This window comes from Chiloscyllium punctatum, chromosome 12 (genome assembly GCF_047496795.1).
Source record: "Chiloscyllium punctatum isolate Juve2018m chromosome 12, sChiPun1.3, whole genome shotgun sequence".
NCBI lineage: Eukaryota > Metazoa > Chordata > Chondrichthyes > Orectolobiformes > Hemiscylliidae > Chiloscyllium > Chiloscyllium punctatum.
Window position 1 is genome coordinate 14,928,622 of NC_092750.1, and position 17,801 is coordinate 14,946,422.

At 42.9% G+C, this 17,801-nt stretch overlaps 1 protein-coding gene across 1 annotated transcript in view; it reads right to left on the reverse strand.

Annotated features, from left to right (window-relative positions):
* The window catches only part of uba1 (ubiquitin-like modifier activating enzyme 1), a 298,897-nt gene that overhangs the window by 110,058 nt on the left and 171,038 nt on the right, over nt 1-17,801 (reverse strand). The gene's annotated exons all lie outside the window — the stretch shown is intronic.

Sequence of the window (17,801 nt, forward strand, 5' to 3'; positions counted from 1 at the left end):
AAAAGAGAAGAATTATTAAAAGATTAATAAGGAAGGAAAAATTACAGCATGAGAAAAAGTTAGCCAAAAACATAAATAAAGGAAAAATTTCTTCAGATATTTAAAAATAAAAAAGATTTAAAACCAAACTGCCAGTCCAATAGAAAATGTGTCAGAAAATTAATAATGGAGGAGGAGGTGATGGCAGATAAATCGAACAGATATTTTGTGTTCATTTTCACTAGATAGGATATAAGAAACATCCTGGAAATAGCAATAAATCAGGAACTGAAAGAGAGGGAGGAACTAAAGAAAATTATAATCAACAGGCCATAAACTATTGGCATTGTGAGTTAACGAGTCCTCGAGTTCTGATGGATTCCATTCTAGGGTCTTAAAAGAACTGACTGATAAGATAGTTGATGTGTTAGTTTTAACTTTCCAAAACTCATTAGATTTGGGAAGGTTCATTTCAGTTGGAAAATGGCTATTGTAGCTCCTTTATTCCAAAAGGGAGGGAAACAGAAAGCTGGAAATTACAGGCTAATTAACTTAACATCTGTCATAGGGAAAATATTAGAAGCTATTATTAAGGACGTTAAAACAGAGATAAGTTCAAGGTAATCTGACAGAGCTGGCATGGTTTTGTCAAAGGGAAATCATGTTTAACTAACTGATTGAAGTTCTTTGAAGAAGTAACTTGTGTTGTGAATAAATGGGAACCAACAGATGTACTCATTTTGATTTCCAAAAGGCATTTGATGAGGTGCCATTTCATAGGTTATTGGGGAACACAATAGCTCATGGTGTTGGGGGTAACGTATCAGCATGGATAGAAGATTGATTGGCTAACACTAAGCAGAGAGTAGGAATAAGTGAGTCTATTTCAATTTGTCATGAGTAATGTGCCATAGGGGTTAGTGTTGGGGCCTCAAATCTTTAATTTAAATAAATTATTTAGAATGAAGGGACTGATGGTGAGGTAGCTCCATTTGCTGATCACACAAATATATGATTTGGAGGTGCCAGTGTTGGACTGGGGTGTACAAAGTTACAAGTCACACAACACCAGGTTATAGTCCAACACGAGCTTTCCGAACGCTGCTCCTTCATCAGGTGGTTCATCAGGTCCCACAACCACCCGATGAAGGAGCAGTGCTCCAAAAGCTAGTGCTTCCAATTAAACCTGTTGGACTGTAACCTGGTGTTGTGTGATTTTTAACTTCAAATAAAGATAGGTAGAAAGGGGAGTTGAGAAGAGAACATAAGGAGCTGACAAACGGATATGCAGAGATTAGGTGAGTGGGCAAATAAAAGGCATTTTGATGAGGTACGACATAGAGTCAGAGTCCTACAGCATGGAGACAGGCCCTTCGGCCCGAACTGGTCCATGCTGACCAAAATGTCCATCCACACTAATCCCATTTCCCTATATTTGGCCCATGTCCTTCGAAATCTTTCCTATCCATGAAATTGTCTCAATGCCTTTAAATGTTGTTGATGTATCTGCCTCAACCACTTCCATTGTCAGACGAAAGTGAGGACTGATGAAGGGCTTTTGCCCGAACTGTCAATTTTCCTGCTCGTCGGATGCTGCCTGACTGGCTGTGCTCTTCCAGCACCACAGTCTCACCTCCATTGCCAGCTCATTCCATATGCATACCACCCTCTGTGTAAGAAATTGCCCCTCAGGTTCCCTATTCTTATTTCCCCTCTTACTTTAAACTGATGCCCTCCATTTCTCAATTCCCCAACCTTGGTGAGTGCATTCACCCTAAATGTGCCTCTCATGATTTTATACACTACTACAGGAATCCCCCATTCCCCTTTGCTCCTAAGAAAGAAGTCCTAGCTTGTCCAACCTTTACCTATAACTCAGTCACTTGAGTCCTTGCTACATCCTTGTAAATTTCTTCTGCACTCTACAAGTTAAGACCATAAGACATAGGAGTGGAAGTAAGGCCATTCGGCCCATCGAGTCCACTCTGCCATTCAATCATGGCTGATGGGCATTTCAACTCCACTTACCCGCATTCTCCCCATCACCCTTAATTCCTTGTGACAAGAATTTATCAATCTCTGCCTTGAAGACATTTAGCATCCTGGCCTCCACTGCACTCCGCGGCAATGAATTCCACAGGCCCACCACTCTCTGGCTGAAGAAATGTCTCCGCATTTCTGTTCTGAATTTACCCCCTCTAATTCTAAGGCTGTGCCCACGGGTCCTAGTCTCCTCGCCTAACGGAAACAATTTCCTAGCGTCCACCCTTATCTTGTAAGTTTCTATTAGATCTCCCCTTAATCTTCTAAACTCCAATAAATACAATCCCAGGATCCTCAGCCATTCCTCCTATGTTAGACCTACCATTCCAGGGATCATCCGTGTGAATCTCCGCTGGACACACTCCAGTGCCAGTATGTCCTTCCTGAGGTGTGGGGACCAAAACTGGACACAGTACTCCAAATGGGGCCTAACCAGAGCTTTATAAAGTCTCAGTAGCACAACGGTCCTTTTATATTCCAACCCTCTTGAGATAAATGACAACATTGCATTCGCTTTCTTAATCACGGACTCAACCTGCATGTTTACCTTTTGAGAATCCTCGACTAGCACTCCCAGATCCCTTTGTACTTTGGCTTTACGAATTTTCTCACCGTTTTGAAAGTTGTCCATGCTTGTATTCTTTTTTTCCAAAGTGCAAGACCTCGCATTTGCTCACATTGAATTCCATCAGCCATTTCCTGGACCACTCTCCCAACTGTCTAGATCCTTCTGCAGCCTCCCCACTTCCTCAGTACTACCTGCCTGCCCACCTAACTTCGTATCATCGGCAAACTTCACTCAAATGCACCCAGTCCCTTCATCCAGATCATTAATATATAACGTGAACAGCTGCGGCCCCAACACTGAACCCTGCGGGACACCGCGTGTCATCAGTTGCCATTCCGAAAAAGAACCTTTTATCCCAACTCTCTGCCTTCTGTCAGACAGCCAAACCTCAATCCATACCAGTAGCTCACCTCGAACACCTTGGGCCCTCACCTTACTCAGCAGCCTCCCGTGTGGCATCTTATCAAAGGCCTTTTGGAAGTCTAGATAGACCACATCCACTGGGTTTCCCTGGTCTAACCTACTTGTCACCTCTTCAAAGAATTCTAATAGGTTTGTCAGGCACGGCCTCACCTTACTAAATCCATGTTGACTTGTTCTAATCCGACCCTGCTCTTCCAAGAATTTAGAAACCTCATCCTTAATGATGGATTCTAGAATTTTACCAACAACTGAGGTTAGGCTAATTGGCCTATAATTTTCCATCTTTTGTCTTGACCCTTTCTTGAACAAGGGGGTTACAACAGCGATCTTCCAATCATCTGGGACTTTCCCTGACTCCAGTGACTTTTGAAAGATCTCAACCAACGCCTCCGCTATTTCCTCAGCCACGTCCCTCAGAACTGTAGGATGTAGCCCATCGGGGCTAGGAGATTTATCAATTTTAAGACCTTTTAGCTTTTCTAGCACTTTCTGTTTTGTAATGGCAACCAAACTCAACTCAGCCCCCTGACTCCCTTTAATTGTTGGGATATTACTAATGTCTTCCACTGTGAAGACTGACGCAAAGTACTTGTTAAGTTCGCCAGCTATTTCCTTATCTCCCATCACTAGGCTTCCAGCATCAGTTTGAAGTGGCCCAATGTCTACTTTTGCCTGTCGTTTGTTTCTTATGTATTGAAAGAATCTTTTACTTTCATTTCTAATATTACTGGCTAGCCTACCTTCATATTAATGTTGGACTACTTTACAAGATCAGAGCCCATGGTGTTGGAGGTAGTATGTTAGCATGGATAGGGGAATGACTAGCTAATGAAAGACAGAAAGTTGGGATAAGGAGGGAGTTTTCAGGATGGCAACCTGTAACTGTTGGGAGGCCACAATTAGATACAACATATGACTTCAAGGAGAAAACCTTTTCTAAAAAAGCATTCATGAGATGTGGTCATCACTGATTAGGCCAGTATTTATTGCCTACACCATAAGGTCTTGGGGACCAGTTGAGGTAAGGTTGACAAATTTTCTTCCCATTTGTGAACCAGACAGTACTTTTTTCTAAAATGACAATCAACAGCGGCTCTTTGGATAGCATTTTGTTTTGAAAGATAAAATCCAAATTTCACCAAGTGTCATTTGAACCCCTTCCCCAGACATTAGCCCAGGGTCTGTGGATTAGCAAGGCCAGTGATATCATCACTGCATCACCACCTCCTCCTCCTTTTTTATTATAGCCAGGTTTGCAGGTGAAACAAAAGTAGGTGGGTCGATAAGTGGTGAAGATAACTCACAGCCCACAGGTTCAGCAAATGGGCAAAAATGCAGCAGATGAAATATTATGTGGGAATACGTGAGGTTATGCACTTTGGAAATTCATAACTGTTAGTTTGAAACAAAAAATCTACTGCAGCGATTCCACCTTCAAACAGGGTGGGGGTGGCAGGATGCTGGTGGTCTAGTTTGGAAATATAAGCATAAGGACTAAGCTACTCTCATACAAAGTGTTGAAAAAGCTTCCTTAGACAAACACTCCAACAAGCCTATTTCCACAGTATCCAGATTTCCATGTGCTCTTAGTCAATAGATTTTCCTCAGATTCCCTTTCCTAGCGACTCCGCTGGAAGCAAATTTCAAACAGTATAAGAAATCTCTGGGAGGTGCCCCTCCCTCGACACAAGTTATTTCCCAAACTCGCATGTGCACACAATTATCCTGTTGATTTATTAAATTGGCTGGAACCAGTTTGTCCACTGACTAAAATGAAATCTGAAATGTCAGATCTTCCCATGGACTGGCAGGTTGCTCCTAATTCTGAATCTTAGTCAGAATGAAAATGAACCTCAGGTGACCTTTACAAGAAAGGAGCCACCTTTGAAGTTTCCTGGAAGCTATCCATCTATTCAACTGTACTATCATCTCTTAAAAAGGCAATTGTTTGCTCATTAAAGGTGGGGATGTTTGGCTCTGGGATTCAGCGGGCTGTGGTTTAAACATCCTCACCTCAGGTACAGCATGAGTGGAATACAGAGGAAAGCTCCCTCAACATTCTCCCAACCAAAGAAAAGGTCTAGTGCCACAACCATGACCAACAACTTCACAGCCAACATCACCCACCTCTTGGGAGCTTTCAAGAAGAAAAGATTAGAAGTTTGGCATCAATTTGTACCCTTGAGGAAAAGAAGGAACCCAACACAGTCATTGAAAAGGGTGGTGGATGATTATTTGGATAGAAATGTGTGCAGGGACATGGGGAAAAGGCAAGAGGTAATATAACTGGTACACGGACAAAAGGCTGTCACAATTCTGCCCCATGACGATTCTGTGATTCTGAGCATTGTTCAGAGTCAAGGGTTTGGAGGATTGTGCAGCCGTGACTGGGAAATCATAAATCCTATCTTCCACGGTGCTCTCAAATTCCTCACAAAAGGTTCTCACAGCTCACTGGAAACATACTCCAACTAGTTCAAGTGATTTTAGGAAGTTATTTTCATCAGTAACATAACCAGCTTAAAAATATTTCAGTCAGATAACTTTGTTACCACCTGACCTGAAGAGTGTTTCCCCAGGTCACTATTGTTCCAGAGGGGATACCCCAAAGTGATAAGCTCCCAGACGGCGAAGGATGAACTGGCTCTCTTTCTGCCGTCACCCAAACCACCTCACCCTCGGTTGGCTGCAACAAGGTTAATTCCAAAAGGAGGAAAGAAATTCCACAGCTTTAGCAGCTGGAAGGGAGTAAATGGAATCAGGAATGTGCAAGAAGGAAGCATTGGCAGATTTAAAGAACTAAGAGGATGTGTACAATCACAACATAGTGGATCAGCGTAGATCTGGGATAATCACTTGCCTATGTACTGAGCTTCTCAGTGATCGAAAAAATAAGATTAAGACACAATGGGCAGACCATCACCTTGACTGAAAACAGAACATGACCATAACAAATAGGAGGAAGAGTAGGCCATAAGGCCCATTAAGTTGCCCCAATATTTAAGATGATCATAGCTGATCTTGGACTTCAACTCCATTTTCCCACCTGTCCAATGAACAGCACATTTGATGGTTGGTCGGAATAGAACAAACTGCAGAGAATTACTGAAAGGCTAATCAGGAGGTCTGACTACAAGAGAAAGCTAGCTACAAATCTAACAATAGATAGCAAGAGTCTCTACCAATATCTAAAAAGAAAAACAGTGAGTAAAACAAAGTTCTCCACAGACTGAGAATGGGGAACGTAGAGCAAATAATGAAAATACGATGAATGAAATGAACAAATAATTTGCTTCTGTCTTCACCATAGAGATGATGAACATCATCCCAGTAACAGCTGGGACTCAGGAGATGAAAGGAAAATATGAAATTTTAATCACAAGGGAAGCAGTACTGAGCACACTGCTAGAGCTGCAGACTGATAATTCCATGGATCCACATGGACTTTATCCTAAGCTCTGAAAGTAGGTGATCGATGAGGTGATAGTTGTGTTAGTGTTTTTTTTCTCAAAATTTGCTCAGGAAAGGAGCAAATATAAGTCCTCCATTTAAGAATGGAGGGAGACAGTAAACAGGGTCAGTTAGCTTGTCACCTATCATTGGGAAACTTAGAATTGATCATTTAAGATAGCTTTGGCTGTAGCACAGGACAAACTACTCATAGAGTCATACAACATGGAAACAGTCCCTTCGGTTTATGCCGACCATGCATCACAAACTAAACTAGCCACTGGTGAGGCCACTTTTGGAATAGTGCGTACGATTCTGGTTGTCTTGTTACGGTAACAATGTTATTGAACAAGAAAGGATGCAGAAAAATAATGACAAGATGTTGCTGGGATTGGAGGGTTTGAGTTATATGGAGAGGCTGAATAGGCTGCAGCTGCTTTCTGTAACGCATTGGTGACTGAGGGGTGACTTAATAGAGGTTTTAAAAACCATGAGGGACTTGGATAGGCTGAATAGTCAAGGTCTTTTTCCAACGGTAGTGGAGTCCAAAACTAGAGGGCATAGGTTTAAGGTGAAAGGGGAAAGATTTAAAAGGGTATTGAGGGGCAATATTTTCACACCGAGGGTGGTGTATGAAATGAGCTGCCAGATGAAGTAGCAGCAGTGTGTCTCATTACAACATTTAAAAGAGAGTTTGACAGGTACATAAATAGGAAGAATTTAGAGGAATCTCATACTAGGGGCTAACCTTTAGCTATATTACTTCCAATCAATGGAAATATATTCTTCCTTAAATACAGAGACCAAAAAAAATGAACAGCTTCCATGTTATTAAAAGGAATTAGAGAAGGAAATGGAAAATAAAAATACCCAAATTGAGTGGTTATACCGATCAGGAAATAATGAGGGGCTTTCCTCTGAAAAAAGTGAAGACTAAGAGGTGACTTGTTAATCATATTCAAAAATATTGAAGTTTCCACTTGTAAAGGAGACTATAAGTTGTGGCCATAAATTAAGTCACGAATGAATCAAACAGGGAAATTCAGGGAAACCTCATTACAACTGAGTGGTTAGAATGGGGAACATTTTAGCTCAGGGAATGCAGTCAAGGGGAATCAAGGGGAATTCAAAGTTGGATAAATCCAGGAGGGAGAAAGGAATAGAAAGATCTGTTTATGGAGTTAGGTAAAGAGTTAGACAAGGAGATGGTTCATGTGGAGAATAAGGCAGCAGCAGAAAAGGCAGCACAGTGAAGTTGAGGATGATCAGATCAGCCATGATCTCATTGAATCTCAGAGTAGACTTGGTGGGCTGAATGGCCTGCTTTTGCATCTTTGTCTTATGGTCTTCTAGTCATTGTCCAGTTGTACTAACTGGCCTGTGTGAGTTGTAAATACTTTGGGTAAGCAGTTAGAAGCCATTGGATCACAGCAAATGAAAGTTTCAAAAGCCTGATGACCGTCAGTATATGGTAAAAGGATTGTGAGGAGTCTCATAGTTTCTAAGTCATGGACCCAAATGTCATTCAGAATCAGTCAACATGAGTGACTTTTTAAAAAAAAACTTTCTCCTCGTCCAATTTCTCAATCAATATCTTAAAATATCCACTAACTCTGAATTAGCTCACACATGGCAGTGTCAGTAGTTGTAAGTGAATGAAACAATTGTGGGAAAAGTGTGGAATACTGGAAAACTGGTTCAGTAAACAAAGTACCAGAGGAAATGTGTTAATTGGACTGGACAATAATAAAAACAAGCTGGTCTTATTAGATTAGTGAAAACAATTTCTGACACACTGCATGAGTGCAATTGGGTTCAAACCTACAATACAACTGCAAGTTTCACAATCCTCTCTCTTTTCCAAAGTTACTAAATCCTAGCTCAGCTACAGAGTATGGTAATACTTCCTTTGCCCTCTCTAGACTGGGTACCCAAGAGGATTCTATATTTAGTTTGTTGTTTCCATTTGTCGTTTTATATTCCCTCTCGAACGTCGGTGTTGCTGGCTGGCTACTGAATTCTCTGTTCAATGGAGTTTTTTAAACTTTGAGGGAGGCAATGGCCTAGTGGTATTAACACTAGTCTATTAATTCAGAGAGACCTAAGTAACGTTGTGGGGACCTGCGTCTGAAACCTACCATGGCAGATGGTGAAAAATAAATTCAATAAGAGTCTAATGATGAATACTTAATCATTGTTGATTGCCAGGAAAGTCCTATCTTGTTCACTGATGCCATTTTGTGAAGATAACAGTCATCCTTACCTGGTCTGGCCTTTGGGTGACTCTAGACCTGCAGCAATGTGACTGGCCATTAACTATAAAAAGATTAGTCCTAATCATATTGGTTGGTGGAACAAGCTCAAATGTCACATGGTCCAATCTGGTCCTAAAACATATCTTCCTGGATGTTTCCACTTGTAAGGGAGACCAGAAATTGTTGCCATAAATTTAAGTCACGAATGAATCCAAAATGGAAATTCAGGGGAAACCTCATTATCAACTGAGTGGTTAGAATGGAGAACTCTTTAGCTCAGGGAAGAGATTAGATTAGATTCCCTACAGTGTGGAAACAGGCCCTTCAGCCCAACCAGTCCACACCAACCCTCCGAAGAGTAACCCACCCAGACCCATTTCCCTCTGAATGATGCACCTAACACTACGGGCAATTTAGCATGGCCAATCCACCTGACCTGCACAACTTTGGACTGTGGGAGGGAACCGGAGCACCTGGAGGAAACAGGGAGAATGTGCAAACTCCGCACAGACAGTCGCCTGAGGCAACAGTGCTAACCACTGAGCCACCGTGCCGCCCTAAATGCATTCAAGGGGAACTCAAGGAGGGAGAAAAGAGTAGAAGGATCTGTTTATGGAGTTAGATGAAGAGTTAGACAAGGAGATGGCTCATGCGGCGCATAAGGCAGCAGCAGAAAAGGCAGCACAGTGAAGTTGAGGATGATCAGATCAGCCATGATCTCACTGAATGGTCTACTTTTGTGTCTTTGTCTTCTGGTCATTGTCCAGTTGGTAATAAATGGCCTGCGTGAGTTGTAAATACTTTGGGGAAGCAGTTAGCAGCCATTGGATCACAGCAAATGAATGTCAGTATAAGATAAAAGGATAGTGAGGAATCTCATAGATTCTAAGTCATGGACCCAAATGTCTTTCAGAATCAGTCAACATGAGTGAGATTTTTTTAAAAACAATATCCTTTTTCTTCTCTTAATTTCTCAACCAATATCTTAAAATACCTACTAACTCTGAATTAGCTCAGATAGGGCACTATCATTTCTTGGAAGCATATAAAACAATTGTGGTCAAATTGTGCCCTCTGGGCAGTTAGGGATGGGCAATAAATGCTTCCCTGGTCAGTGATGCCCACATCCTGTGAATAGCTCTTTTAAAAATAAAGTAAATTATCCAAATTCACCAAAAATCCAGTAGATTTTATTTTGATGTCCAAGAAATTAATTATAATTGGGACCATTCTCACTGCCCAGTAAAAGAAGTAAAAATTGTTGCTACTTTATATTGTCCATCTCATTTATGTGGCAACTCTCCTAGAGTGTTGGCAGAGGTGGTGCTTGTATGGAATGGGCTGTCAGAGATGCAGGCTCTTATAATTTCAAAGGCGCCTGGATGGGTACATGAATGGGAAGGGTTTAGAGACATATGGGCCAACTGGGACTAGATTAACTTAGGATATCTGGTTGGCCCGAATGAATTGGACTGTTTCCGTGCTGTATGAACCTCTATGATTCTCTGTAACTCTGAGGTCACTTTGGATACCCTCCTGACTGGGAGCTATATTACCATTCCTTCACTGTCATGGGCTCAAATCCTGGAAGCCTTTCTCCAGTGGCAGAATGCATCTACCATTCAGTGTATCTACAAAGTGTGTGGGCCCTTTTGGGGATTACATGGGCTTGTGTGTCCAAAACTAGTCTGCTTCAGATCTAATGAGAATAGTCTCATTGAGTAATCTTGATGTAGGCTATTGCATATCTGGAACTATTTTTAGGTGGTAGGAATAGGGTCTGTATTACGACAAAAACCTAGCCTGAAGTATGTCTAATTTCCTTTCTTATGAGGTCCTTGAAAAACCATCACAGTGCATGGTACTTTTACACTCAGTTCCAGGAATGACCCTTTCACATTCTTCAAGGTCCAAATACAACAATTACACAACGTGGACTACAGAAGTTCAAGAAAGCAGCTTGCTAACACCTTCTCAAGGCCAATTCAGGATGGGCAACAAATACTGGCCATGCCAGCAATGCCCATATCCCATGAAATCATAAAAAGTACAATAATGCTTGTATCTCAGAAGTACCTCAGTCATTGCAAAGCGTGTTGGGATGCCTTGAGTTTGTGAAATGTGTGGCCAAAGTACACAATATTTTTTCATCTCTCAAAATGTCTCAAATGGAAAAATGCTACACTGAGAACAACCTAGCTCTCAATGCCGGCAAAACCAAGTAACTCATTATTGACTTATGGCGGGATATTACTCATGCCCCCCTACATACTAACAGCACAGAGATGGAACGAGTGGAGAGTGTCAAGCTCCTGGTAGTGATAATCCACAACAAGCTTTCTTGGACTCTTCATGTGGATGCACTGGTTACAAAGGCCCAACGTCTCTTCTTCCTCAGGCAGCTGAAGAAATTTGGCATGACGGCGAACACCCTTGCCTACTTTTATAAATGTGTCATCAAGAGCATTCTGACTGGATGCATCACTACCTGGTACGGCAACTGTACCATTCAAGATCAGAGATGGTTACAGAGAGTGGTGAACTCGGCCCGGACAGTCACAAAGGCCAACTTCCCATCTAGAGAATTCATCTACTAGGCCCGCTGTCAAGGATAGGCCGCCAACATTCTCAAAGATCCATCCCAGCCTGGCAATATTTTTCTACAACTTCTACCATCGGGGAGAAGGTACAGAAGCCTGAACACACACACCAGCTGGTTTCAAAACAGTTTCTACTCTACTGTTGTTAGAACACTGAATGGACTCAGAAACTATTAACATTTGCCTGTACCGGTGTTTTTGCTTATGCCGCTATTTATCGACTACTTACTTATCTATGCTATTTAACTCTGATCTGCCTGGATTGCTCGCAAGACAAAGCTTTTCACTGTGCCTCGGTACACGTGACAATAAATTCAATTCAATTCAATTCAATGTTTTCAGGATGTTTAGCTCAGGCCATGCACTCAACTGTATTAGCTTTACTGTAAATAAGACACAAAAATGTATGAGCAGAGACATAGCAAGGGATTTTCTATACCTTGTGAAATGTGTCAGAGGATAAGGTTTTAGTCCTGTTTGATGAATAAGGAAGCTCTGCTTTCCAATACCGATTCGGCTCCAAGGGGCATGATTACAAACCTGGCTCCAAAGGAAACCACACAGTGAAGCTATAAATGAAACTTCCTCAAGAGGTTTCCACCAGGAGTACAGCCAGAGAGTCTGACTGGGGTGTCACATGGTTTAGAATTTGTAAAGTTGAATCTCTTGTCAAGAGGAAGAACAAGGCTTATGTTAGAAGGAGATGTGATGGCTCACTTACGGCACTTGAGAGTTATAGGTTAGTCAGGAAAGACCTAAAGAAAGAGCTAAGAAGAGCCAGGAGGGGCCATGAGAATTCATTGGCAGATAGGATCAAGGAAAACCCTAAAGCTTTCTATAGGTATAAAGGAATAAAAGAATGACTCGAGTAAGATTAGGGATAATCAAGCATAGCAGTGGGAAGTTGTGCGTGGAGTCAGATGAGATGGGGAAGCACTAAATGAATACTTTTCGTCAGTAGTCACACTAGAAAAAGACTATGAGGTTGTGGGAAATGCTGAGGTACAGGTTACTAGACTAGATGGGATTGAGGTGCATAAGGAGGAGGTGTTAGAAATTCTGGAAAGTGTAAAAATAGATAAGTCCCCTGGGCCGAATGGAATTTATCTGAGGATTCTCTGGGAAGTCAGGGAGGAGATTGCTGAGCTTTTGGCTTTGATCTTTATGTCATCATTGTCTACAGGAATAGTGCCAGAAGACTGAACAGAAGACGGCACCCTTGTTCAAGAAGGGGAGTAGAGACAACCCTGGAAATTACAGACCTGTGAGCCTTACTTTGGTTGTGGGTAAAGTGTTGGAAAGGGTTATAAGAGTGAGGATTAGGGATAGTCAACACGGTTTTCTGAAGGGTAGGACATGCCTCACAAACCTTATGGAGTTCTTTGAGAAGGTGACCAAACAGGTGATTGGGGTGGCATGGTGGCTCAGTGGTCAGCACTGTTGCCTCTCAGCAGCAGGGACCTAGATTCTATTCCAAACTCAGATGACTGTCTGTGTGGAGTTTGCACATTTTCCCCATATCTGTAAGGGTTTCCTCTGGGTGCTCCGGATTCCCCCCACAATCCAAAGATGTGTAAGTTAGGTGAATTGTCCATGCTGAATTGTCCTTAATCTTCAGGGATGCTTTAACAGGGCAAATGTAGAGTAATAGGGTAGCGGAATGGGTCTGGGAGGGTTACTCTTCGGAGGCCAGTGTGGACGTGTTGGGCCAAAGGGCCTGTTTCCACACTGTAGGGATTCTATGATTTTGCAACAGTAGTAGACGCACCAACTTTAAGGGCATTTAAATGGTCATTGGATAAACATATGGATGAGAATGGAATAGTGTAGGCTGGATGGGCTTCAGATTGGTTCCACAGGTCGGTGCAACATCAAGGGCTGAAGGGCCTGTACTGTGCTGTAATGTTCTGTGTTCTAGGTGGGTGGATGAGGGTAAAGCGGTTGATGTGGTGTATATGGATTTCAGTAAGGCATTTGATAAGGTTCCCCACAGTAGGCTGTTGCACAAAATATAGAGGCAATGGATTGAGGGTGATTTAGAGATTTGGATCAGATATTGACTAGCTGAAAGAAATCAGAGGGTGGTGGTTAATGGGAAATATTCATCCTGGAATTCAGTTGCTAATGGGGTGCCCGCAAGGATCTATTTTGGGCCCACTGTTGTTTGTCATTTATATAAATGACCTGGATGAGAGCATAGAAGGATGGGTTAGTAAATTTGTGAATGACACTAAGGTCAGTAGAGTTGTAGATAGTGACGAAGGATATTGTAGGTTACTGAGAGACATAGATAAGCTGCAGAGCTGAGCAGAGATGTGGCAAGTGGAGTTTAATGCAGAAAAATGTGAGGTGATTCACTTTGGAAGGAGTAACAGGAATGTAGAGTACTGGGCTACTGGTAAGATTCTTGGTAGTGTAGATGAGTAGATAGATCTCGGTGTCCAGGTACACAGATCCTTGAAAGTTGCCACCCAGGTTGATAGGGTTGTTAAGAAGGCATACAGTGTGTTAGCTTTTATTGGTAGAGGGATTGAGCTTCAGAGTCATGAGGCCATCCTGCAGCTCTAGTGCAGCCGCACTTGGAGTAATGTGTACAGTTCTGGTCACCGCATTATAGGAAGGATGTGGAAGCTTTGGAAAGGGTTCGGAGGAGATTAACTAGGATGTTGCCTGGTATGGAGGGAGGGTCTAACAAAGAATGGCTGAGGGACTTGAGGCTGTTTTCATTAGAGAGAAGAAGATTGAGAGACGACTTAATTGAGACATATAAGATAATCAGAGGGTTAGATAGGTTGGATAGCGAGAGCCTTTTACCTTGGATGGCAATGGCTAGCATGAGGGGACATCGTTTTAAATTGTTATAGGACAGATGTCAGAGGTAGTTTCTTTACTCAGAGAGTAGTAGGGTGTGTGGAATGCACTGCCTGCAACAGTAGTGGACTCGCCAACTTTAAGGGCATTTAAATGGTCATTGGATAAACATATGGATGAGAATGGAATAGTGTAGGTTAAATGAGCTTCAGATGAATTTCACAGGTTGGCGCAACATTGAGTGCCAAAGGGCCTGTACTGCACTGTAATAGGCAAATGTGAGGACTGCAGATGCTGGAAATCAGACTCTAGATTACAGTGGTGCTGGAAAAACACAGCTGGTTGGGCAGCATCCAAGGAGCAGGAAAATCGACATTTCAGGGAAAAGCCCTTCATCAGGACTGAAGCTTCAGTCCTGATAAAGCGCATTTGCCCGAAGCGTCGATTTTCCTGGTCCTCAGATGCTGCCCAACCAGCTGTGCTTTAGCAGCACCACTGTAATCTACACTGCGCTATAATGTTCTATGTACAGTGTGATCTGATGCAATGTTCAGACAAATTCCTCCTCAACAACACCTACGATGTAGGACAAGCTAAACTGAACAGTATTGAGTTAGGGTTGGTGCTTTGCAGCAAATCACCATGGTGTAAACTATTGTATCACTGGACTGCATTTTCAGGTCTGCCACCCTATGTGATTGCAAGTTGAGTACACAGTGCAAGACTCACATTCCATCCTTCCCTCGTCCAGTTCCTGCCCACTTACAACCGGGATTTCTCTGAGACTTTACATCAGTTTCAGAACATCCAGTTTGCAGGCTGCAGCTGCCTCCTCTTTACCATGGACGAACAATCCCTTTACCTGTCTGTCCCTCACCAAGATGGTGTCAGGGCTCTCTTCTTCCTGGAAGAAAATCCTGACCCCATCCACCAGCAGCCTCCTCCCCCTGGCTGAGCTCATCCTCACCCTGAAAAAACTTCTCTTAACTCCTCTCACTTTCCAGCAATTTCAGTTTTTGTTTCTGAATTCTAGCATCTGCAGTTCATTTAGGTTTCAAATAGCATCCTGTTGCCTTTGCGATCATTGACCTGGATCCTTCGAGTAGATGCTCAGAGTGACTGCCTCAACAGGGCACTGAGCTGATCAAAATGCCTCACGTAAGTTTGGCTCGGGGTGTCAGCAGTATTCCCAATGCCATTTTCATACCGAAGTGCACATTGTTGGAAAGTGTGGCGCTGGAAAAGTAGGTCAGGCAGTATTCAAGGAGCTGGAGAGTTGATGTTTCAGGCATAAGCCCTTCATCAGGAACAGACATTGCCCAAATAAGGATTAGATGGCATATCTTTACAGGTGCAGCTGAAGTGATTGGCATGTGTCTCTCCGGTCTGCACTTTCCTCATGTTATAGTATGGACAAGCGTCTTCTCATGCCACTTCCCTTCTATGCCTCGGCCAGACCGGATTCTTTGTCAAGCCAAACGTTAAAACTATTTGTGTGTGGTATGATTGTAGGTCAGAGAGAAGGAACTGCTTAGGAGTTGAGAATTGGTACCAAGGAAAGGTGAACTCGAGGGAAACGAGGGCAGGGTACAGTTTAATCGAGAATTTCGGAATCAAGTCAAAGTGTGGAGTTAAGAGTAAACATTTTTCAACTAACATCATTTGGAAGAGCTTCAGAGTGCACATTTACAGGACTATTGTAAATCAGACTCCATCTGCCTGCTATCACTTCTCATATTATTATAAACACACTGCTTTAGAAACATTAATGATGTTAAGTGCACTGGCACAGTGCCAGTCTGTTCTGAATGTTTGGGTGTTGTGGCTAAAGGTTATGGCTGGAACCGATGAGTAGTTCCCTCCGTCGGCTTCTGATGAAACCTGGCACTGAATTAACAGGTTTTCAGTGATTGGGTCACTTTGTGCTCATTTATTTGAAATTCAGTCTGGAACATTTCACACCCGTCGTAAAGATATGGTTCCTGTTTGACATTGGGGGTCAGATGCTGTCTTTGGCAGGGCAAAAGTGCATCTGTTACTTCTGTCAGGAAAGTGAAAGATGCAGTTGGAAACCTTTACCTGTTCCCAACATGTTTCTGATTAAAACAAGGGAGCCGAGTGGTTTGAAAGCCTGTCTCCAACATTCTGCAACTTCCTACACTTAAATATTGACAACAAAAAGTAGTCTTAAATTATGTGGAGATGCGTGGAGATGCCCTGAGGAACAATGGTCTATACAAACAAGTTCCTTCTTCCCTAGCTAATAAACCACATTAATCACAGAATCCCTGCAGTATGGAAGCAGGCCATTCAGCCCACTGAGCCCACACCAACCCTCCACTCATACCCAACCCCATCCCTGTAACACTGCACTTCCCATGGTTAACCCACCCAGCCTGCACATCTCTGGATATTTTAGCATGGTCAATCCACCTCACCCACACATCTTTAGACTGGGGGAGGAAACTGGAGCAATCCTGCATGAACACAAGGAGCATGTGCAAACTCCACACAGTCGCCCGAAGCTGGAATCAAACCCAGGTCCCTGGCGCTATAAGGCAGCAGCGCTAACCACTGAGCCATTGGTTTAAGGAGAGTATCAGGTGGATTCCAGATGAGGTGTTGCACCCCCTGAGTTTAACTCTCGAGTTTTTGGATGACGGAGCAAGTGCTGCCCAAATCACTTTTCAATTGCCTCATGATTATCAATTCACTTATGCTTCTGCCTCCTGCTGGAGGATATGCGCTTGTCGACAACAGGAAAAGATCAGCTCAATTTGGCAGTGATGCCTTTACTGGAGTCAGGTAACATGCAGACAGTCACTGTCTTGGGCTTAAACAGAAAGAGCGGTGCCGGACCGGAAGGCCAGAGAGAGCTCGGGGAAGCATCAGAGGAAGATCACAGGGCAGAGAAATGAAGGGGAGAGAAACAGCAAATAAAACAGGAACGATTAAGCAAGCTGTGGCACATTCCTTTAATAAAGTGAAGGCCGAGGACCCCAACCTAACAGAACTCTATAAGAATTGCAGGATGCAGCAAAGATGTTTCCATTCCTAGGGTTTACACACATTAGGGACTATAGAGAGAAGATAGTACGTGTACAGTTCACTCAGGCAAGTTGAGTTGCTGTGGCAAACATTCATATTTTACATGCATCTGGAACTTTAGATAGTGACAGTAAAGGCTCCAAACTTCTTTCCTCCACTTGGCTCCCACTCTTACCCTCAGCCATTGGTGCGTCTCAGAAGACTTTACAAATTCACCTGTGGGCGTGTTACTAACCCACCTTTCTTGACTAGTAAAGTTTATGTTGGGACATGAATCAGGAGCCCCTGGCTCAGAGGCAGGAACACTACTGACTGTGCCAAAAGAACATGAAATTATCACCAATAAATTCAATAAGGGAATAATTGGCAGATTGAGGAACTTGCTAGCTATCACATTGAAAATTTAAGGCCAAATATGCAGGGGTTGGACAGTTGGTTTGCGATGCAGTAATGGAAGGGCTTATGCCCAAAATGTCGACTCTCCTGCTCCTCAGATGCTGCCTGACCTGCTGTGCTTTTCCAGCGCCATACTTTTCAACTGCAATGCAGTGATGCCAATAGCATGGGCTCAATTCCCACATTGGTTGAAGTTACCATGAATATCCTCCTTCTCAACCTCTCCCC